The sequence below is a fragment of the Ornithodoros turicata genome, chromosome 1 (assembly GCF_037126465.1).
Source record: "Ornithodoros turicata isolate Travis chromosome 1, ASM3712646v1, whole genome shotgun sequence".
NCBI classification, from domain to species: domain Eukaryota; kingdom Metazoa; phylum Arthropoda; class Arachnida; order Ixodida; family Argasidae; genus Ornithodoros; species Ornithodoros turicata.
The window spans coordinates 12,685,795-12,709,141 of NC_088201.1; the positions used below are offsets into that span (position 1 = coordinate 12,685,795).

A 23,347-nucleotide genomic window follows, 5' to 3' on the forward strand; every position below is an offset into this window, starting at 1 on the left:
TTTCACGGGGAGCTTCGTTCCACCACACGCGCATCGTGCAAACCAATGTCCACAAACACAAGCAACCACAACATCAAACCAATGTCCACATCAAATATTCGGTCCACCGGGTAGACATACAAAGCGTTCATATGGGGCCACTTCACTAAAACGTGCATTTTCTGCAAGGCAAATCTGTGAAGGAACACGGCAAGACAGACCTCTTCACGCTGGCACACCTACGACAAATGGCGAAATAGGTCACTTTGTCCCTTTGTCAATGGTGCCTTTCCCCTGAATGGGAGGCTAACCAGTCCCGTCGACTCATTGGATGACCCCGTTGACCCACATTGGGGATAACCACGACTGATACACGTGACCCTCGCCTGAGGTGCCAAGCAGTGTTGTATGAATACCTGCAGTTTTCCAGTGGGTTGTACTGACCTACAGAACTTTTCTGAAATCTAGATTTTTTAATCTCTTGGCCAATTCTGCGTGTCAACCGCTTTCGCATGTAATTGTGTATGTAATGACCTCAGTGTTCGTTTGACCTTTTATTTCCTTTTTTTTTTTTTTTTTGCGCAGTGACACAAATGCATTAAATTGTTTTGTAATGGATTGTAATAGTTTTCATCATTGCGAGAACACAACACATTTTTCGTGATGTGATCTGCACACTGCACTCATCCCTTTATACATGTGGGAGTCACACATCCATGTACATATAAACACCAATTAAAAATTATGATCAAGCTTCTGAAAATGTGCTGTATATGCAGAAACAGAAGAGACTGAAATAGCATGACAGCACGATGCTGTCTATTGCTTTCACTAAGTTTTCGGATTGTCTTTTGTATTTCTATTTCCTATTGTCTATTAAATGTGGAGAAAAAGAATTTTCAAAGAACGTCTATAGACTTCCTTTGGCAGAGTGGTTTGGACAGGTGGGAAAAAAGGTGTCCAAAGCACGTCTTTAGACGTTATTTGTACAATTGTCTATAAAAAGGCAAGGTAAAAAGAAAAGCCAAAGGGGCCAAAAAATGTCCAAACAGTGTCAATAGACAGGCCAAATTTATTTTCACAAGGGGTTCTTTTCTTTATTGTCCGTTTCCCATCTACAACATGGCGGTGGCCCCAGGAAAAAAGCTAAATTTCTGTAGCTTGAGAACACCCAAATTCCAGAAGAAGTGATATTGCACATCACCAAGCAGTAGTTATGTGGAGGGAGTCCTTCTATTGAACGTGACACAGACTGCGTTGATAGGTTATACAGTCGCCATAATCAGATCGGCAGCGGCCAGACGAATACGGAGCTCTAAGGCTACTATTTGACGTCGCTTCCTTGCGGTTTCTGTCGGTACTATCGCTTTGCTCGAACAATTCTTTTTGCTCGGTAAGTAGTCCAAACGAGACCAGCGTCAAGTACAGATGGAGCAGCGGGAATTTGCTTCGAGAATAAATAAGTCCAACTTCCCTGCGTAATTTAGCGTTTAAATTCCTTTTCGATTGGCGAGTCTGCGAAGAGCAGTACCAATGGGCTGATAAAACAGGTGGCCCTTCTTCGAGGCGCCTTGTTCCTCTCCTCAATCGATTATGACTTGCACACTTTTCGGTCACTTTACCGTCACTCTTTCTCTTTCCCAGCACCGTCCTCGAATACAGAAAGATAAGAAAAGGAATCGTATTCTTGTTGGTGTCGCAACTCACTGCCCATCGATGCGGTTCGGAGCCGGGTGTGGCGCTTGTGGGATAGTGTGTTGGTCAGGGGACGTTGTAGGGGATAAGGAATTACGGCAACGTGCACTCTAACCTTTGTTGTGTCGTTTATTTTGCCCATTTTATTGGCCATCTTCTCCGTGATCATAATACCGTATAGCGTTTCCCTCATGCCAAGTCCCACAACGTTCTTCGCCGCCGTGGTCTTAGTCGCTTATGAAATACCATTGGCGGTGTTCCAGTGATCATGGCAAAGCATTCCCTTCCAAGTGATATCAGGTGTTGCGCAGGAGGTTTCCTGCCTCGTGCAAATATGACTGTATAGAAACGCATTTGTGAACAGAAGTGGGCACCCTCACGTGGGCGTGCGAGGGTGAGGGTTACCTCACCTCACCTCACCTCACGATATTTGAGGTGAGGTGAGGACCAATTTTTCTGGTGATGTTTGAGGTGAGGAAGATTTTTAAAAAAAATTGAGGTGAGATGAGGAAAATCTTTTTAAAATTTTTTGTGGTGAGGCGAGGAAATTTTCAATTTTTTTAGGTGAGGTGAGGAAAAATTTCAAAAACATTTTGAGGTGAGGTGAGGAAAACTATGGGAACATTTTTGAGGTGAGTCGAGGAAATATTTATGAACGCGCACTTTATGAAAACTTTCCACGAAGCGTTTTCTGTGATTGACTAGGCCAAATCCTCCAGCAAGAAAAACAAAAAAAGATTAACGTTACATTGACTAATCAATTTCATGAGTTCAATTTGGAAAATGTATTTCAATGGCAAATTGATGAAACTATTTGTATTTGGTGACAAACTAAATGTCCAGAAGAAAGTTGTTTACCCCATATTTTCCCGTTAAGCCGTTTTCTTATAATGGTCAAATGACAGGTTTCGTGCCGCACCCTGTATGCATTCACGCTTGAGGTATATGCATTTACATTGGCAGTCACTCAAAGCCAACGCGCATCGTATACACAATCTTCACATCGAATACACAAATAGCTTTAAAAAGTTGAGGTAAGGTAAGGTGAGGAAAGTTTAAAAAAAATTGAGGTGAGGTGAGGAAAAGTCTCAAAAATTCCTTTGAGGTGAGGTGAAGAAACATTTTCAAAAAATTTTGAGGTGAGGAAAATTTAAAAAAATTGAGGTGAGGAAAATTTAAAAAAATTGAGGTGAGGAAAATTTTAAAAAAATGAGGTGAGGAAAATTTCGAAAAACATTTTTGAGGTGAGGAAAAATTTTCAATACAAAATTAAGGTGAGGTGAGGAAAAATTTTCAAAAAAATTTTGAGGTGAGGAAAATTTTTCTTCCAGAAAATTGAGGTGAGGGCGAGGCTAGTGAGGACAAACGCCCACCTCTGTTTATGAATAATTTTAGCATATATGCTGCCAGGATAATATCTCGCGTGTAAAATATGCCGTGACACAGTGGTATGGTAGACACCGCTTCTATTAATTATGCTACTGCTGCACACGCGAAGAACAGATATAGTCCAAATAAAAAAAAGTCTCGAACAATATAACTAGGGAGTGACTTTTTCGAGTTAAATGCCTTTCTCAGATTCGGGGAGTAAAAATCGGGCGCTATTTTTAAATCTGTAATTCGGGGAGAAATCGGGCGATAATTGTGCATTCGGGTGTTATCGGGTGTTTTTGTTTCTCCTCTTGCCTATTAAATCCTTTCCTAATGTCTGTTTTTTGTTTTTTTGTTGTTTTTTGCGGGATCGTGACCTTCCAGCGGTAATCCCCGAAGGCATAGACAAGGGTAACATCTCATTACGGCCCGAGTCTCATTACGGCCGAAGTCTCATTACGGCCAAAAGTCTCATTACGGCCGAAAATCCTTTAATCCCCAAGTGTCTCGTTACGGCCAAAGTCTCAATACGGCCGAAGGTAGTCTCATTACGGCCGAAGATGTCTCATAACGGCCAAAAAGAAAAAAGAAGCATCCACCATACTAGCTCTGTATATACTGTGTTTTATGCTTCCCAAAATGTGTCCGAGGCGGTGTGCCCCCACGGCTTGTGTCACACACAATGGTTCATGCACACAATATTGCGACAGTGTTTCATGCATCCCTCGTGAAAAATGTTTTTATTGTCATATGTGTCACACGATATTTGTATGTGTTACGCCATTTTCTCTCAGTATTCAAGCAACATCCTACTCGTTGGTTCTGTGAGCAAACTGTATGTGTGTGTGTTCTGAAAAGTACTCCACAAGGGAGCTCCAGGAGTCACATGACCTATGACCATGATCTTCTCCCCCACTAGCTGCCTTCTACAATTTACGTCCACCTGAAATTTACAAAAAAGTACATAAGCCACTGAACAAAATGACATATGCTCTTGTTTGATGATGACTATAAGACATATGCTGTCAAGCAGACTTTTTTTTTTCATATATTCAAAACATATTCAAGAATTATGGACAACAATGACAATTACGTCATAATAATGCAGTGCATAGCCAGGAAACTATTTCAGGAGGTGTTTTATGAGGCTTGACATGGGGTGGAGGAGTCCCCCTCGTCAGTGCTTTATCCAGACCCCCCCTAACTTTTTTGCCCGTGCACCCCCTACAGGGGGTGCCCTTGCGATTTCAGCTCCAGATACATCTGTAATGATATGTTAAGCTGTAATGACGTAACTATTCCAACAATTTTTTCCAACACCCTTCTCGTGCTTGGGATTCTGGATAAACCACTACCCCTTGTTCATTCTCGTGGGGCACTACATTAGAGCTTATGCCACTGCACTGATGTCACAATGTTAAAAGTGTGTGTCACTCTGGGCATTCGGAATTCCTCTAAGCGACAATATGTAAATTCAGAATATCCGAAGGGTAAACATCAGATGTTACCTGCAGGCTTCATGCTGAAACGCGTGTACGCAAAACACTTCCGCCGTGGTGGGCGACGCCGTTAGTGTAATCATACACGCAAGACAATTGCGGGCACATGGAGTAGTGGCAGCAACCTGAAAACGATACATTTTCTTGTTACATATGAGTAATCAAAAATATACATTCCCACATGTTTCGTTTTGTCGTTTGTAGGAAGCGCTAGTAAGGGAACAGCACTTGGTTGGTCACATGCAAGCCACAATGCGAAAGGTGCCGATATTTCGATTACGCGATCAAAAATTAAAAGTCTACAACCATGCACACTTCCCCATGCAATTACTTCCCCAGCATCGTGAGACATGACACCCATGACATGACACCATGTATTCACGTATAGTGTAATGTGAAATGATATGCAGGAATGAAAAAGATGCCAACATACCTGTAATCCAGTGTCCCATAAGCTTGATTCGATTTTCTGGCAGCTACCAAGAAGAGCAAATGCACGATTCACAAGTTTCGTTTCGCCATTTTCAAGCAATCCCACGTGACCTCCTTTGGATCAGTGAAAAGTGAAAATTACTCGCGTCGTGAACATATATGTTCATCTCAGCGCAAATCACGTTTCGCATGCTATAGAAGGAGGGGGGATCAATACTCTTCCTTTCGTGTTTTGATATCTTGTTGTTTTGCTACTCTCACTTCGGAGTTCGGATGGTGTCTAGCAACGTTGGGTACCTCGTTTCTTGTGTGTGTGAGCGAGTGGTTGCTGTTTACGATGTGTTCATATATCGCTTTGTAGTGCTGTAATGTGCAAATTAGCGGACTTTATAGCGGCTCTCTATTTTCCGTCGTTGTCTTTCGAGCAGCGCCTGTTGTTCCGGTAAAAATCGAGTTGAATGAATCGCCACAGCCCCAACGTATATCGCGCAGTGTTGACCAAGACCAAGTCAAGCAGGAATTCTGGTGAGTAATGCTTTCGTAGATTGCCTGTCTTAGTAGTGTGCTGTCCACACATAGTTGGATTCTCATAAGAGTAATTTAAATTAATCAAAACAGCTGAAGTGCCTGTAATAGATGTAACTCTGTATCCGTTCGTAGGTTTGCGCCGTTTCTAGTTGGTTGCGCGTTTAGGAACAACAAATTTATTCGAAGACGATAAGGTACCGATAATGCATCACCGTACAGCAGCATTTACTCGTATCATTGTGAGCCATATTTCATTTGTTAAAATTTGTCGTCGTATTTCTTCAAAAATAAAAGCGAAAGTCGGCGTACTTGAATTGATCTCCAAGAACTGCTTACGTCGAACGTCTGCAAATGTTGTACTTATGTGCCTTCGCGCACCATAGTAGGCACAAAGCATATCTGATTAGAATAAATACTTCAAGAGGAAGTCATTCAAATACATTGTTATTTATAGCTGGTTTTCCATTCCAGGCATGGTATGTGGCTGCACGAAGGATTCCGAAAAAGAAAAACAACAACATGGCTAATAGGATGTTGCTGCCCAGGGAGTCCTGGCGAAGAGGTGAGCTGTTAAGATCATCATAAGGTTCTGTTGTGAAGTGAGAAATTTTGTAGTAGTGCACGAATGTTAATTCGTGCACTACTTTTATAAAAAAGAAACCAGAAATGGAAAGTTATGCATGCATCATTTCATGAATTGTAATGTATTACTATTTGATATTCACATGTTTCCATTAAGGGAATGAACTACTGAACCTATATTCATATCATGGTCATGCTCTGTGTTTACCGGGAAGTCACATTTTTAAGGCTTGTCATTCTTTTGTCTAAATGAATATTTATGTTAACCTTGTATGAAATAGCAGACACGTATCAACACGTGTGCAGCTTGTGCACATTAAAATGAGCCATGTAGAGACAAATGCTTGTTTTTTTTTGTTTTTTTTAATATTCTAGCCTATTCATGGTTGCTCATCGCTTCTTGCAGGTTTACTCATTCCAGAAGCAAGAATTGTATCATTGTAAGGCGAATGGAAATAAACTGACATCGACTGAGATAGGTGCTCTGTCATGGCCAATGACTGTCGGATGGCTCCAAAAGCGTCACAACAAAGCCAATATTCATCTAGCTCTCTACAAGTAGCTAACTCCACATAGTAGCCTGCTTCACAGCCTACACTAGCTTGTGGGAGTACACATTACACAATATGTTGCATTGTGCTGTGGTATGATAACATACCGTTTGTCTCGCAATATGTGTATATAAATATGATAAGGGCCCTAAGGGCACAGTGCATGGCTTATACCCTGCTGAATATATATCCATACCTGGCTGCGACGTTGCATATCAATGCAGGTTACAATACACATTTTGACATTTGGCCGTTATGAGACATCTTCGGCCGTAATGAGACTGCCTTCGGCCGTATTGAGACTTTGGCCGTAATGAGACACTTGGGGATTAAAGGATTATCGGCCGTATTGAGACTTTCGGCCGTATTGAGACATCGGCCGTAATGAGACTTCGGCCGTAATGAGATACAATCTAGACAAGTGACGCATTCTTACATGTGTTACACGTGGTGACCTTTGTTCGTCTTCAGTGGAAACGTCACTTGAGGTTTTTATAGTCACTGGAATTCGGGGAGAAATCGGGTTTAACCCGAATTGGTCGGACGTCAGTTCGGAGGGAGGGGGATTAATCGGGCGGAATCGGGTTTAACCCGAAAAAGTCACTCCCTAAATATAACCCCTCTACACCTCAAGAATTACCAAAATAATATCCCACGTACAGGTTTTTCATGACGCGCAAGCAACTATACGGCGAATGCGAGATCCACTTCGGAGAAGGCCTTCCATTGGTAGACGATATCGAGCTCATGAAACCTCATGTCCCCATAAGACCTATCCGGTTTGCATCTGTACAGACATTGCAGTGAGCAACACCAGCACCGCGTCATACATTCACTTGAGCTTTGCATTTCGCACCTCGCCGCTGTTACGGAAATTATCCGGGCAGATTAATATCTGTAGAATCAGCGTATGCAGCTTCTTACATGTCGCTGCATGCCGCGTTCAGTCTGAGCATCCCATTCCAGATTTACTCACGCTCACAGTTTCTGAAAAAAGCATCAGCTCTTCCCTTGCATACGATCTTCTGTTCAGGCTGACGTTGATACGTTCACTTCACCTCAAGTGGGTGGGTCTGTCAACCCTTGGCCAGTATACACGCGGTACATTGCGTGTGTTTATGTGCACCATGTAAGAAATCTGTAAAAATGTAAGAAATCGTCAGTACTTTTCGGACCCAGGATGAAACCCGGCTTAAAGGGGCACAAAACAGGTCGACGAACATTCTCCAATTATTATGCCCAATGAAAGAATGTAGCTCACGATATCCAAATATGAAATTCTTTTGCTTCCAGCGAGTGTCTTTAACACGAAACAATGCCATTCAAAGAGCATAATCCGCGCGAGCCTCTCCTTATCCTTGGAGCCGGCTCACGTCACTATATTCCAGCGTATAGCAACGCCGAATTCTAGGCGCTGGAGGTGGGGGAGATTTCGCTCTCCTAGCCAATGACAGACCCCACTGAGACAAGCTGCAGCTCGGGAGGAAACCGGTTACGGGAACATCGCGGTGACCTCGCGGAGCAATACAGCACAGAGAACATAGTGCGCATGTGAAATAGAATGTTGAGGGTTTTTGGTACAGTTTGAACTGGCTACCTTGGATTGGGCAAGTGGGAATACGTTTAGAATTGACCTCACTTCTCGATATTACAAAAAAATTAATGTATAAGCGTCCCGTATTCTAAATGGCTGAAGATGCGCAACGTCAAAATGACGTGTCGCTATTGTCACCAGGACATCGCAGGGCGGGGCATGAGGGCGAAAGAGTGCAGTGAATATTCATTCGGTTTGGAGCCATTATTTACTTTTTTGCGACAACATTTTTTCGAAAAGGTTCACCGTCGGCAACGTATCACAATGTATTTAAAAAAAGTGCGCTTCGTATACCCTAGATAAATCTATCAGAAAAGCGCTTAAACATTAGTATATGAACGCCATTAGTATATGAACAAGTTGTTGTACACAGTTTTCACGGCATTAGGTACCGCATGCAGTTTAACTTGGGAACATTTCTGATGTTTCAGACAGGCCGACAGCTAGATTTGCTACGAGCATCCGCCAAGCCCAGTATATTTCCGCATTACCCATTCGTCAAATTCGCTCGTTGAAATCGATACGGTACATGCGCTGGGCTTCTAAAAGGGTCACTGCTTAACTACCTCGAACGTTAGCGTCCGCAACATAAATTGCCGACGCTGTAGAGTATCTGCTTCTCTCGTCGTGACAAAATTATTGACGAAGCATGTCTGCCCAACATTGTTACGTTTCTGCGTAATTTCGTAATTCGGGCCTAATAGCGCTCGGCAGAGTGCATGGGAAGTGTTACTTCGTCTGGTGCGTGCGACGTCGGAGCTGCCTAAATGCAAGTACTAAATGGCTATTATCATGTGGGCCTTAGTGGGCAAAGCCGTAATGTTCATTTCTCTGTTTCGAAACGTAAGGCGAATGCAATGTAGGGGTATGCAACCTATTAGTGATGTGGCGCAAAACTCTCCGGGCTTAGTAATTTGGCTGATTTTATATCATATATTCGGGTCATGTGAAATCATTGTGCTGTCTCTTATTGTCGAGCTCTCTGCATGAGCATGCATATTGCTTCAGGGTTCGCGCGTCCTTAGACTTAGAGGACCTCATAGGGAAGTGTGCCAGCGTTTGCCTTCGAACATTTGAAGAATATCGAGGGAAATGCCCAGGCGGCATAGCCGGTTGCTGAGATTCGAATCCAGTCACCTCCCGGTCTCAGCTCAGAAGTATGAGCCCAGTAGCGCCTTTTTTTATCCCCTCGAAAAGAACACGAAACTAACGTGTAGGACGGTATACATCTCTTGTCCAGGAGATAAGATTCTAAGCCATTCTTGCGATGGGCGGGGGTCTGAGACCGTGCGCGCCCTAGATGCCCAAGCAGCACAATGTACTGAAAGTCGAGTGCAGTGGGGGTGGACGGGTAGGTGGAAGGCCTCGAACAGACCCATGAAATTAAAGAACTTTGATAACACACATACCGTTCACCCCCATTGCACTCGACTTTCAGTACATTGTGCTGCCTGGGTGGTTGCATAATGACTGACGTGGCGGTGGCGGAAAGACACCCTAAGGTTGCAGTACGTAGCGGAGGTCGGTGCTGCGCGTGCACCGACCATCAAGGGATTACTTGGCTGGTTGTAGCATCATACCTGTGCATATTCGCTAACAGCGAGGGCATGGAGTAGCCCAAGAGGTTCTCTACGTCTGTCGCGAATTCCGCTGGTCGTTTTCGTGCAGCACAGTGCAGCGTGCTGGGGTGGCTTACGTGTAGAATGGAACGACCAATAAAACGCCACGCACGTTGCACTAAAGCGACCAGTGGAATATGCAAACACAAATCAGTATGACATTTTCTGCATTACAACGAGCAGCTGAATTCCCCATTACGCAAAACCTATAGAGACACGACATGATCGGATTAAGAATCATTGTCGATAAGCGTTTTACGAGGAGCAGTCTAAAAGGAATTGATTCTGAAGGAGTGATGGAATAAAAAGGAGTATGAATTCCAAACTGCGCACTGTAAACGCATAATAAACAAGGCAAATTGTATTCAGGTAAAGGTTAAGGGTGAGAGGGAGTGGAGTGGACCATTAAAAAAATCATGGATAAAGTACTCGAACTCTTCGTCTTGTCTTTTCTTTGTTTTATCTACTGCCTTGCTTGCTCACTCCAATCGTCACGCGCTGCAAGAGAAACCGTCCAAGCATTTCTTCCTGTGCGAGCGATGGCTAAGCCATTGGCACGGATCCCATAGCTACAAATATAACCAGTCCGTGTTAGAAATTGTTTAGGTCCGTTTTCTCTCGCCAAGACAGTTAAAATGTTCAATTCACGGGGCCCTAACAGTTCATGAGCGACGTTACTGAGGCATTAACGGCAGCCCGGCCGCAACAGCAATGTGAAACAGGCACAGACAAAAGGCTCATATGAGTCACTCTTCAATCATAGCCACCTGAGAGCTCGAATAGAAAGACAGTCGATAAAATCGCATCACCTGTGTTTGTGTCTACACAACAGTTGTCTACACTTTCTGTCAGAATAGATAAATGGAAGTGGGAGCTTTATACTCTACGGGTGGAGCGCTTTCATCCGCGCGTGTAGCTTGTTAGTGTCGGTGTTTCATGTTTACCTGAACATTGCACAGGAACAGATTCTTACATAACGAAACATTATGCGGCTATTTTATATCTTCTGTGTTTCAGCTTGCGGGACATCAGAAGTATACCTGTTAGATGCCGTCAAGCTATAGTCAACTTTCGTCGAGTTGGTAGGTTTTTGTTGCGCAGACCGCTTTGTTAGCCCTCTGGAGGACTCAGAGTGAAGAGTACAGACACAGTGGCAATCGTGATTGAGCATAGCAACCAACATAGAACCAAGGCGAGGTCGGACCACGGCAACAGGGTACTGTATACTTGGTTAAGTCTCTATAGATATCGCTCTGGAAAAGTTCTCGCACAGCAGAAGAATGTGATGCGTAGGTCGCAGGTGGACCAAAGGTCTATCGCTGCAAAGCCGATGTGTTGTGTAACTATCGGTCCTCCGCCGCGTGCGAGTCTCATCTACACAGGCATACCTGTGTAAATGAGACTCGCGCGCGGCGGAAAAGGACACCACGCGCTTGCGGCGATCGGAAAGGAAGCGTTAGGGAGATGGATCATGCAGCAGAGAGTATGATGTTCGCTTGATGTGCGCTTCCGTTACGGCTACAGCTTTCTTAGATCAAAACTGCCACAATAAAATATTTGTGAGAATATTTTTACTGATGTTCTCGGAGCATGCAACGATTACTTACTGGATCCCGAGGTTGAGGGTTCAAATCGTATCAAGCGCTTGATACGGGTTGCTTGGACACGTCTCCACGGAAAGACTGTTGTGTCGTCGCTCATGATCATAGTTCGCTTGCAACGTAAGACCCCGAATTACGATTACGTGACGATTCCTGCAATCAGATAGGGAAACATACTCGTCTGTGTATATCGCGCCAGTATACAGGGCGTTATCCTTTGTATAATTTTTATTTAAAAAGCTCTAAGAGCAGCATAGATGTCCTTTACGCAGTTAAGTTATACGGCAAGGCGGACGCATGCTCCTCGAAGAGAGTATGTAACTACGAGGTGACCGATTACCTAAAATTCATTAAATAACTCTTTAATTGGGGAACTTCTTGAAAAGGGGGGATGGCAGACTGGGAGGCAGTCCTCGTTGAAAGCCATTCTGTCTTTTAAAAGTTCAGAAACAAGCGCGTGCCGTGAAATACCCATCACTGAATTTAGCTATGCAAATGAGCCGAACCCAGAAGAGCACGCCGACGAAGACGTATCCGAGCCGGAAAGCGGTTGATCTGGGGCCGCTTGCACGAACGTTGAAGCAATTCCTCAGTGCTGCCCTCGGTAGCTTTGCCAGTGCTCTAAGAAAGAGAAGCGTCGAGGACAGTACCGTGTGCAGAAACCACTGCTGAAGCTACCGAGGGCAGCACTGAGGAGTTGCTTGAACGTTCGTGCAAGCGGGCCGTGCCTAGGGTTGCCACCTTTCGTAGTGGAATATACCGGCTGAGGGAGAGGAGGTGGAACAGAGGGAAAGGAGGAAATGTTCGCGGGGAAGGGAAAGTGAGAGAGGGGTGGAGAGTATACAGAGAGAGAGAGAAAGAAAGAACGAGCATACTCGCTCAAGACAATGATAATAATAATGAATAACTATAAGTAAACGACTGGTGACTACGGAGTTGTGTCTGTCCTCCATATTTATTCAAGCTGTAGTGGAATGTTGAAAGGAAAACCCCGTAAAAGCCCCTATGAAAGGCGTTGAGCCACAAATACCGGTAAAGGGCTGCCGGTATCACCTTCCTACCGGCAACCGGCAGAGCGAGCAACCGGCCGTGCCGGTATAATACCGGGCTGGTGGCAACCCTAGCCGTGCCTGCAGATCAGCATTCCATTCATCTCCGTCGCTCCGGAGCACGTGGCCCTCTGATGTGGAATGAGCGCTGTGCTTCCTGCGCTCCCGGTCGCCGTGGTTCCGGTTGTGGCTCATTTGTATATCAGTTCGGCGATGGATATTTCAACGCATATATGCGCGTCTCAGGATTTTTGAAACATTGAATTGTCTTTCAGTGCGAGTTTGTCTCCCATTTTGCTATCTCGCTTTTGCTCGAAATTCCCGAATTAAAGAGTTCATTAATGAATTTTAGGTAATTAGTCATCGGTAGTGCTTAGTAGGTAGAGCAAGCCCCGCAAGTTGTATACTATCTTCGAGAGGATGGCCGCCTGGCCGTATAACTCATCAGCAAAAACGACATCTATGCTGTTCTCATAGCTTTTTTTATATAAAAACTATGTAAAGAAGAACAAGAAAAAAAGTTAAAAAAAACGCCCTGTATATCATGCTGTATGCAGGGCATCCATCAAGTTTATAATCTGATCATTATTCACTTTACACGGTAATGTACTCGTAAATTCTGAGCGGGAGGTATTAAATTACAAATTTACCTTCACGGAGGAGCATATATAGTGGAGTGCGAGTGATGCGTTTAACTCTCCCAACGCAACGGGAAGAATCACTTGGCTGAAATTTGCACAAGAAGGAGATTAGGATCTCGTTGGGATCTCGGGGAGAAGGGATGTTCGAGAAGAAGGCGAAACGAAGGGCCTTTTTAGAGCCGCTGTAGATAATTCACTCGAGAGAAATAGAAAACAGTTGTTGTACAAAGACCACCCTATAACCAGGACTGGCACACTGCAACAGCCTGCAAATTAGGCAGCGAAAACAGTGTTAAGCCAGATATGAGAGTTTATCGAATGACGCATGTGTGTATCTTGACCCAACAACGGAAGAGAGGCGAGCAATATTGGAGAAAAATATGGTGTAACACAAAAATTCGGGGGTTATAAGTACCAAGGTAATGGATAGAAGAGAACGCGTTATGGTTGTACACTCTTAAAAAAAAAAAAGTGTGCTTTAACTCATTTTCCTTACCACATATATCACTCCCTTTTGGAGAGTACAATTACTCTCAAAAAAGAGTGGAGACTTCCTGAATTCCCGAATTCTCCGTTTGATCCGTATAGATACCAATATCATTGGTCTCCACTGCCATATTGTCAGTAGAGACCAATGGTGGCGCTGGCGGATACTGTGCATGGCGGATAACAAAAGTTTCAATTGCGCACTACCTACTGGAGAGTAACATTACTCCCCAGTAGGTAGTTAAAGGGTCTGAAGAGAGTGAGGAGACTCCTTTTTGAGAGTAATTGTACTCCCCAAAAGGGAGTGATATATGTGGCAAGGAAAATGAGTTAAAGTACACTTTTTTTTTTTTTTTAAAGATTGTAAGCTGTTGTGCTTACAGTGTACAGCAAAGTACGAGGAGAGTCGAATACATGGTCTGGCAGCACCGTTTTGGTCCTGCTTCCTGCGGCGGAAACCTCATCACCCAGTGAAGGGTTGGTACGGACGACGGCGTATACAGCGGGAGGCTGAATAAACGAAGGTTTTGCGCTGGTGGAAACAGCGGACGGAAGCCAATGTAACAAGTCTCTTAGGTGTGTCGATTAGAGGGCAGGATCTCCGTCATCATCATACATCCTTGTCGTGTCGGCGGAAACAAGTTTTACAGCCCCGTTTGGAGTTGATCTCGCGCAAATGTATTCATTTGTTAGCGTTAGCAGCTGTATCCTCGCTCGGAGGGAAACGGGATCCTTGTGAGGGTTTTTTGCTTTATCAGAAACACTTTGGTGGAACCTGGAACCTGGTGGTATATCTGATTGACTTATTTCGACTGCATGCGCCCCGATATTAACCGGAATGGAACCAATCTTGATTGCCTCCTCTCTAATTGGCTCCTAATTATGTTATCGTTAGAGAATTCGTTTAGCACGAAATTGAATTACATCGGTCCGTGTGTATGCGGTTATGCTTCGGTGTCGTGCGCGCCTGGGGCTCCGTGCTGGAGGCTTTCGCCGTTATTGTGGCGGGTAATTAAGGAGCAAATTGATAGGATTGTCTCTTGTTCGACCGTGGACGCTCGTTACGGGCTATGCAAATACGTCGCAGCGACACTGGCCGGCGACCCACTTCTTCCGCCTGACGGCGCGTTGGCAGTTTTACTTCTCCTACGGTTGTACTTGCCACGGTTCATCATGAGCGGAAATCCTTTCTTGCGTCACTGCGAAACATTCTAGTACAACTGTATGCCACACTGAGTGCTGGTGTGATGTACGCTGGTAAGCATTAAAACCTGATGTCCACCTCAGTGTCCCGGAAATATTTGACTGTAGAGCGTGGAACGCTTGCCGTCCGTCATGTGAATGCATGCCATGGACCCAGAATTTTGACAACACTGAAAACTCGGTTGCCCTGTGCTTTATATTCAGAGTAACGTTCGCAGACGACTAGGATGCGGGGATGACTAGGAGGGGACACGACTAGGATGCCCCATAGGCGGGGAGTAACGCGTTACAAAGTAGTGCGTTACCGGTAACGCGTTACATTCGAGTAGTGAAATATGGTAACGCATTACATTTGGGAGAAAAGTAATGAGTAACGTAACGTCATTACATTTTTAGCAACTAACGCGTAATGGCGTTATGCGTTACTGCGTGTTCGGGAACTTGAAAGCTTGAGCGAGGACCGTGCCTGCAGAATCCGGGAAAATCCCCGATTTTTTCTATTCATCTTCAACAATGACAAGAAGGTCACACCGACACCCACGAAGAACGCAAAAGAAGGGTTGTTGACCTACCCTGGTTGAGGTGTCACCTTTGTTTACCACCTCTGTTTTTCACTCCCTCTGGTATTTTTCGGACGAATGGGGCAAAAGCGGCAGAAAAATAGCCTCTACCCTCTGCACAAGTAACAAAGTACCAAGGAATTGGCTGTTTGGATTTGTACTGTATGAGATAAAAGGTCACAGCCTCTATCAACCTTGACAAGGAGCACTCACTGGTCATTAGGCGTCCTCTCAGCCCAACGGGCGATGCTCACCGATGAAAATTTTGAACATCAACTGCTTCTGCGTTGCAATAAATCGTACATGTAAGTTGCGTTCATGCGTGACCCTTGTTTGTGCCCAACATTGCTTGTATTGATTTGCGTAATGCACTTATGTGACTCAACCAAAAATGGTACATATTATAAGGAAAACTGGTGAAATAATGCAAAAGTAACGGCATTACTTATCAGAAGTAACGGGGTTAGTAGCGCGTTACCTACTACCGCAACAGTAACGAATAACGTAACGCGTTACTTTTCGAAAAAAGTAGTGAGTAACGGTAGTGCACTACAAAATAAAAGTAACTTCCCCACCTATGAATTGTGCTCCACATCCTCCACAACTTCGTAGGAGCAGTGTATTGGGCTCCTACGACTCCCTGTGAAAGATCACCGCGAAGCATACTGCTGAAGCTTCTCCGGTAACGCCTTGTCGACTGGCGCGTGTTATGCGTGCAACGTTTGTCAAACCTGCGTGACTTTGGGGGGGAGCGCGTTGTGCATTGACGCGCACTATGCATCGGTATACGTTGTAGTGCCGTGCCCTTGTTGTGTTACGTGCCAGGGGAAATGTGAACTATAACAAAACAATTCCGGTCGTACGAAATTTCCATTAATTATTCCCTCGCACTATATTAACGTAGTGGGGATTTGCTGTAAAATGGAGTAGAGCTTTGTGAAGCGGTGCCGTGCATGCAGATACAGTTGTTTGAGTGAACGTCACGAGTGCAGAGGGAGCGTACGTGCGTAATCGATTGTCCCAGTGAGAACCATAGTACGAACCACAGCAGGCGTCGTGCTGCTGATCGATCGATGGCGTGCATCCATATGGTCCGGAAGTAGGATTCGGGAGACCGCCCCGGGACCCTCTACCAAGGCCGCTGTTAAGGCACGTAGAGAAGAATTGCGCACAGCTCGGTCGTTGACACCGGTACGAGGAGGATTGGCATTTGGCCGGGATCACCAACTGGATCACTTCGAGTACTTTCTCGGGTAAATTCCAGGTTGCACCTTGGAAAGAGTCATGCCGGGCTCGAAAAGGGCTGCACATAATATTTATGCTTGTAGTTGCGTGAGATGCGTTTGTCACAATAAATAATTTTATAAATGTGAAAAGGAGGGGGAAGAGTTTTGAATTTCGCGCCAGGGCTCGCAAGTTTTTAATACAACCCCAGCGCAGCCCAGCCCTCAGGAAGGATTTCATGGTCTTCAGAAAGGTCGTGGTCCTCTTGGAAACTATCGCTAAGCCGTAATTCATAGTCGCCTTGTTCTCACTTATTAAGGCGGCTCCCTATAAAAGTTTATTAATACTCGTGGAGGTGCACCTACCACTTTTTTCTACTGTGCACACAGCTACATGCGTTATAGTGTACATATACGTATCGCCCGTGTAAAACTTTGGCAACAAAGGTTATATGTCAGCAACGAACTCTTTCCAACGCCACCGCAGTGAGTACCCATTTAACAGGCGCTTTCACTCGACGGAAGGACTTGAACCGTAGCGATAGGCCTTGACAATGAACGCGTGCGCAGCATTGTAAGTGGCCACGAAACGCTAAGGTTAGTGCGTTCACGCGTGGAAGCCACGCACTTCCCTCGTGCCCGAGAATCTGACTTGCACCAGGATAACTTGCGGCCGACTTTTGATAGCGACGCACGGACGTTTTGAGAGATGGTGTAGTCAAATAAATTAGTAAGAACTGAGTTTCGAGGCCCTTAAAAGTAAGAGCAACTCAAGGCTGTGTGACGACGGGGATTAGTTTGCAAAAGACGTGTCAGTCCCGCGTGTTTGTGCATTAAATAACGAAGGTTATGAAAACGGAAAACGAGTTTTACAAGCATCCTTGACACCGTTGCTCTGTAAAACTGCACTGGACTGACTGGAGAAGGACTGCAGAGCCTACGTGTGCACAACCCAGTGCCGCGCATGTTAGGTTCCAATTCCCTGCTTTCTTTCGAGCTTCCAACATGCGCTCAAGTACCATATGCGTCATTTCCGAAAAAAGAAAAGGAAAAGAGAGAGAAGACGACAAGACCAATTAAAGTCCTGTGGTGGTGGGCGGAAAATACTACTCCCGTTCAAACTACATCCCATCGGGGATACATTGCCCCTGATTTTGCCCCCGTCGCCCCTCCCCCCCCCCCCAAAAAAAAAAGAAAAAAAGTTCCGCATCTTCTAGCTCTCGCCGGCGTAGTGACATTGCTAAGGCAAGCATTGAATTCGCAGCGCTTCGAAATATACGGACTCTCTCAAGGAGCAGTGAAATGTCCCTCCATATTTTGTTCGTTCTGCGGCCTTGTTGTGTAACAAGTAACGTCAGTTCTTGCGAAGCAGGCCTTACGAGCGCTGTTGACCTGTAGCGCGTGCGAGAGGCCTCGCATCTGCCACACACGTCGCAACCCTCTCCACTCCTTCAAAGAGCGTGTAAATGAACGGGACGTCACTTGGTGACGTTCGCAGTCCCGACGCGGGCTCCCCTTGTATATAGGCTCTGTGGCTGATGAGGAGGGGACATGGCAGCTGAAACCTGAAGCCAATTTTCTCTCACCGTCAGCCATGTTGTCAGGACAGTCCGAAGGTTTCGGTTTCGTTATATCACAGTCCGTTGTCCTACGTATGCCATGCGTGCTGGGGAGAGAGGTGGCCCTCGTGTTCTCCTCTCATGTTATCTTACGGGATGGAAGCATCGTAGCTCGACCGTGAGTCTTATTCTCGTTTAAGTGATGAAGCGAATAATCAGTGATTTTGTATCCCGTTCCGTCGTACAAGTCACGAATATGGTGGCTTGATTTGTTAAGTGCTGCAAGAACCGAACGCACAGGAAAAAAGTTGGTATACTAGCAAGTTCTGCGAAGGCTAGCTCACAAACACTTCTTCACATGCCTTGCTGGCCATATGTTTCATCAGTCTCCGCTAGAGTCACTAAATAAGCTACGCTTCAGAGTATCGACACTGAGTTCCAAGAGCGAGCATATGCCATCTTGTTTCCGCGCCATGCTACCCATGCGCACGCGCCCTGCGCCCGTTACCGAACGATGCCATCTATCGTGCGCGGGTGAAATGTTCCTTTCGTTTACAAGCAGCAGTTGACGGCCTTGAGCTCGCTTTGACGTCTTCGGGACGCTCTGGTTGACAATACATGGATTATCGCACAACAAACATACACGCTTCTCTCCCCCACAGGGAGCATTATGGCCGCGCCTCTGATCCTCAAATGAGATGGTACCGGTGTGGTGCGGAAACAAGATGGCGCTCCTGCTCTCCCTTGGACCTCAGTGTCGATACTCTGAAGCGAAGCTTATTTAGTGACTCTAGTCTCCGCCTATTTGAGCCGTCGCACAGATGTGTATCAACGGTCGCCTCCATTTCACTGGCAGAGCGACGTCGATGTCACGAAGCGTGACAAATGTCCACAACACTTCTACAGTTTACGCTAAGCTAAACATATCTGCAATCCATCTATGTTACACTCGAATGTAAAATGGAGCATTAAAATGGTTTACCTATTTATCAAGCACAACCTTTACAATAAACGCTGTGTCCTAGCTACGGGTACACCTCGAAATAAAGTGATCGAAATCCCCGGTGCAAAATAAACAGCTGTAAATAAATGTTTCGTGGACCCCCGATTGAAAATAAGCTGCCTAAAATGAACAGTCGCACGCGGGAAAATGCCAATAGCGAACTTAGACTAACCTGGACAGCGAATGCAAACACCGATCTTGGACAAACCTGATAATATACTATAACCAACACACTATGCCGGTGTCCGCCCTGCTAAGCCTAACGGTCGCTAGAATATGGTTTCATACGCTAAAATGGCTTTGACAGACATCGCAAACTCGTGAAGCTGAGAGGTTACTTAGTGATATATCCTTTTTAAACACGGCATGTCATCCTAGGAAGCAGTCGAGGATTTTCTTCGTTTCGAGACCGTGAAATTGGGAATTCGGGAATTTCGGGAATTTCGCAACCAGGAACATCGAAGCCCTCCCGTGTCCTACAGTACCGAGTGTGCTCATCCTTCTGGAGGCCGTGAAAAAATGTACGCAAGATCATAAGCACGAAATCCAAGCGGACTCACGACGACGCATCTATACACAGCACTCCCACATGCCGCGCATGACACTTGTTTACCAGACAACTGCATTGTTTAGGTTTCCACTGTCCTGACAAGACGGCGCTGCTATCCCAGAGTTCTATGCGAAGCCGGCGAAATCTGCTTCACAACAGAATGCTTGCGGAATAGAGTCGTGCCCCCTCCTCTCTACCTCCATGCATGCCACACAGGTCTGACGTCCGCGAGGAGATCGGACCGGGCCGATGGCTACTTTCTTTTGGAGCTTTGAAACATTGATTGCGCAGTGACTAATACACAGTACAGCGACCGAAAATATTGTGCGTGGCGGATACTGATAGTCTATTTGATGAATGACAATTCGATGTGGCTTCGACTTGTTCCTCACACATCAGCCATATGAGGAATATCCAAACAAGGATCCATCCTTCGATTGCCTTCAAAGTTACAGATCTGTTGTATACCAGACAACGCTTCGTGAGCATGGTAAATAACCTTTCTTCTTGAGGGCGTTACTCAGACATGCCTGGCAGGGCCAGGTAACTGTTATCTTGAGAGGGACCTCGAGAACCTCATTCCCCTGGGCTCCTTTTTATTCCTGGTAAGTGATAACGTGGCGAGAAAATACCAGCCTCGCGCCTTGCACTCTAAGAAATAAAGGTTGGGAAAAGAACATTTATGCGTTCTTCATATTTCCGACCACGGAAACACGAACAGGTAAAAACCGGAAGGTTCTCGTCGCTTCGTAATAGCTTAGGAAAGCACCAGCTCAGGCTGAATATTTGAAGAAGGCGTGGGGTACTTGGAAGAAAGGATGCTATTCCTCGTTCAGTAAAGAGACCAATCCAGACGAGCTGAAGTATTGAAAAGGTGCGGTGTAGAGAGAGACATCCATTTTGCGGTGCATGAAACGTGTTTCCTCCACGGCAGCTTAACTCCTGCGAAATCCACACGAGAGTAGCTAAGAGGCGTTGTGCCTTACCCAATGTTACCAGCAGCATCGCCGCATCTGCCTAAAAACATTCGTAGGGACTGTCAAAAATCGAAAACTGCCACAGAGATACCTCGAGAGAGTTTCTCATGCCGGAAAATACATACCACAAAGGGAGGAGTAACAGACCACGTAATTACATAAGCCTCAAATGCATTGAACTCTTTCTTGCACTCCGGACACATCGCGAAATTTCTGTACATGGACAAGTGCGCGCTGAACGTCGCCTTTCGATTCACATAGAAAGGTGATATCGTTGGCATAGACCTTAATCCCGAATATGCCGTCTAACTTCGTTTCCATCAGTGCCCCACAGCGCACTACAACACAAGGGTTCGCCACGAAGAGCTAAAAGCCATCAGAGTCATATGCCTGAAACAGGGTCAACATGTTTTGTTAGCACGTACTGATCCATTTGTGTCCATTCCATTGTGTCCATCTTGATCCATTTGTGTCAGAGTCATAGCAACTAGCAACGGCTACCCGTGCGTACCGCAGCACCTACGGAATATAGTATGGTAATATATTATAATTCTATATAAGATTTAAGAGGGTCGATATATAATAGTCGTCATTAACTGACGCATTGAAAAGTTTTTTTCTGTAGTCGTGTTCGTGCGCTGCAGTCTTTTTCCCTGTCGTTCAAAGTGTTTGAAACACGCATGTACACGTCATTCCTTCAGGTGATACGTACGTCTCGTACGTTAAATGTCCTTAGAAAATATAAACTTCTCCTTCGGCAGCCGCTTTTCGGTTGAACGTGACTATAGGTCTAACTGGAGCGTTGCCGTAGATCTGTAAAAAAAAACAAAAAAGAAACAAAGCAACATTTCAAAATAGGTGGTCGAGTATTTGCCGGTAAATCCAATAACAGGACGGTTATATGACAGCCATGCGTTCTTGGACTTATGACTCATAAAACTTTAAGCGTCTTATGTCCTTGGGTGATCCATTCCCTGTGCAGGGCAGAGAGCAGCCGAAATGGAAAGGGTTATTGGGAGAAAAGGGTACGTGCTTCGAGGTTTGGAGAACGCTCGAAGAACGCTTTTATGGTACCATATCCTTTGTTCCAGCAAACGTGACGTGCGAGCCAGTGTTCATGTGAATGCATACAAACATTCCCCGGGCTGAAGAAAGCCGGCGAAATCGTCCCTGACCATTTCGTGTGCACAATCCAACCAAAGAGAATGTTTTCACGTCAAGTAGTACAAGGTGCGACCACAAGCTCCAGTGGCATAGTGGTTAGGATGGTCGCTTTCCACGCCGAGACTGGGAGGTCACACGGGTTCGAATCCTGTCACCGGCTGTGCCGTCTGAGGTTTTCCGAAGACTTTCCAGACGAATGTCGGCACAGTTCCCCCTGAAGTCGGCCCAGGACGCAAACTAACCCCCCTGTCCCACACTCCTTCCTGCTGTCCTCCCTCCATCTGTCCACGTCTGTACGCCGCTCATAGCCACAGTTGCTTCGCTGCGCTAACACGGAATTAAAAAAAGGAAAACAAGTTGCGACCCGAAAATGAAGTCAAGCCATATGCAGCAACGGATTGCGGGTTCTACTTTTTTTCTTGCAAATTAGATTGTAACAAAGTTAAACTAATGGGTCGCACGTTTTGCCAGAAATTAGCTAATCACTGTATCCCAAGGTATGCAAGTGTGTATATTTCTTGATGAAGAAAAAAAAATCGCGTTTCGACGGAATGATTGAGATAGGGGAGCCTCTTTTCCTCGTGGTTGATAATTGGCACTGAAGATGGCACGAGTGTGTGACCTTCCCCGCTCATCTGGCAAAACGTGTTTCCTCCATCCGTTCAGATGTTCATGGTTCAAGAAATTTGAGGGCGCTCCCCTACATCCATTATGTCTAACTCAGTAATTCGTTGTAAGCCTGCGTCCACAGCACATGCATAGCTATTCGTGTTTCCTGCTCGTTAACATGTTAGATACATGTGTACCGCTTTCAATCTCTGTTGTAACTTTCGGGCCAAGGCACAAGGTCACTGTCATACAAAGCAATAGCCCGACACGTGTTTATGATATGTTATCTCTGCTCTGTTTGTGCGCCGGGCATGGCTAAATATGTCTGGCGGTGTAAGTGTCGTGTGCTTGGGCCATATCACATTGCTATATATCCGTGCAAGGCTGCGGAACGTTATCGTGCAAACGGGACGGCGGCCATTAATGATGAAGAAAATAGTAATGGCGAAAAACAGGGTGAAATAGGTAGTAAGAATAAGGTGATAGAGGCAAAATGGAAGGGATCGGATATTTAACCTGCACGACACTTCGTGCGCAAAATTCGTGCGTTTTGATTAAGCCATTCAGCGTTTTCGGAAGCCAAGTAAATTCGTATTCTCTTATATTTGCAGTGATATTTCTATGACCGGGGCATATATACTACTCGCCGGGTGTAGGAGAAAAGGTCCCTGGAGAAAATTTCGCCGAGAAAGGAAAAAAAAAAAAAAAGAAAGTCCTCTCAAAAGTGCATCCCACAAATATTGCTTCGTGTCTCCTCTTTTATTGGTTTGCGCTTGTTGGCAGCGCAGTTTTTAATACAGTGTACACAATGTATTCACTAAAGTGCGGATAGTTGTGCACTAAAAGCTCCTGAAATATGCATGCACAGAATC

General features: G+C 45.3%; 1 protein-coding gene and 1 long non-coding RNA gene across 3 annotated transcripts in view; one reads left to right on the forward strand and one right to left on the reverse strand.

Annotated features, from left to right (window-relative positions):
* Positions 1 to 23,347, forward strand: part of LOC135377504 (TGF-beta receptor type-1-like) — a 376,657-nt gene that overhangs the window by 42,396 nt on the left and 310,914 nt on the right. The gene's annotated exons all lie outside the window — the stretch shown is intronic.
* Positions 3,521 to 5,093, reverse strand: LOC135397148 (uncharacterized). The gene is made up of 3 exons (XR_010423605.1): positions 4,978 to 5,093; positions 4,554 to 4,669; positions 3,521 to 3,988 (listed from the first exon to the last, which is right to left on the reverse strand). It is a non-coding gene; the product is annotated as an uncharacterized LOC135397148 (long non-coding RNA).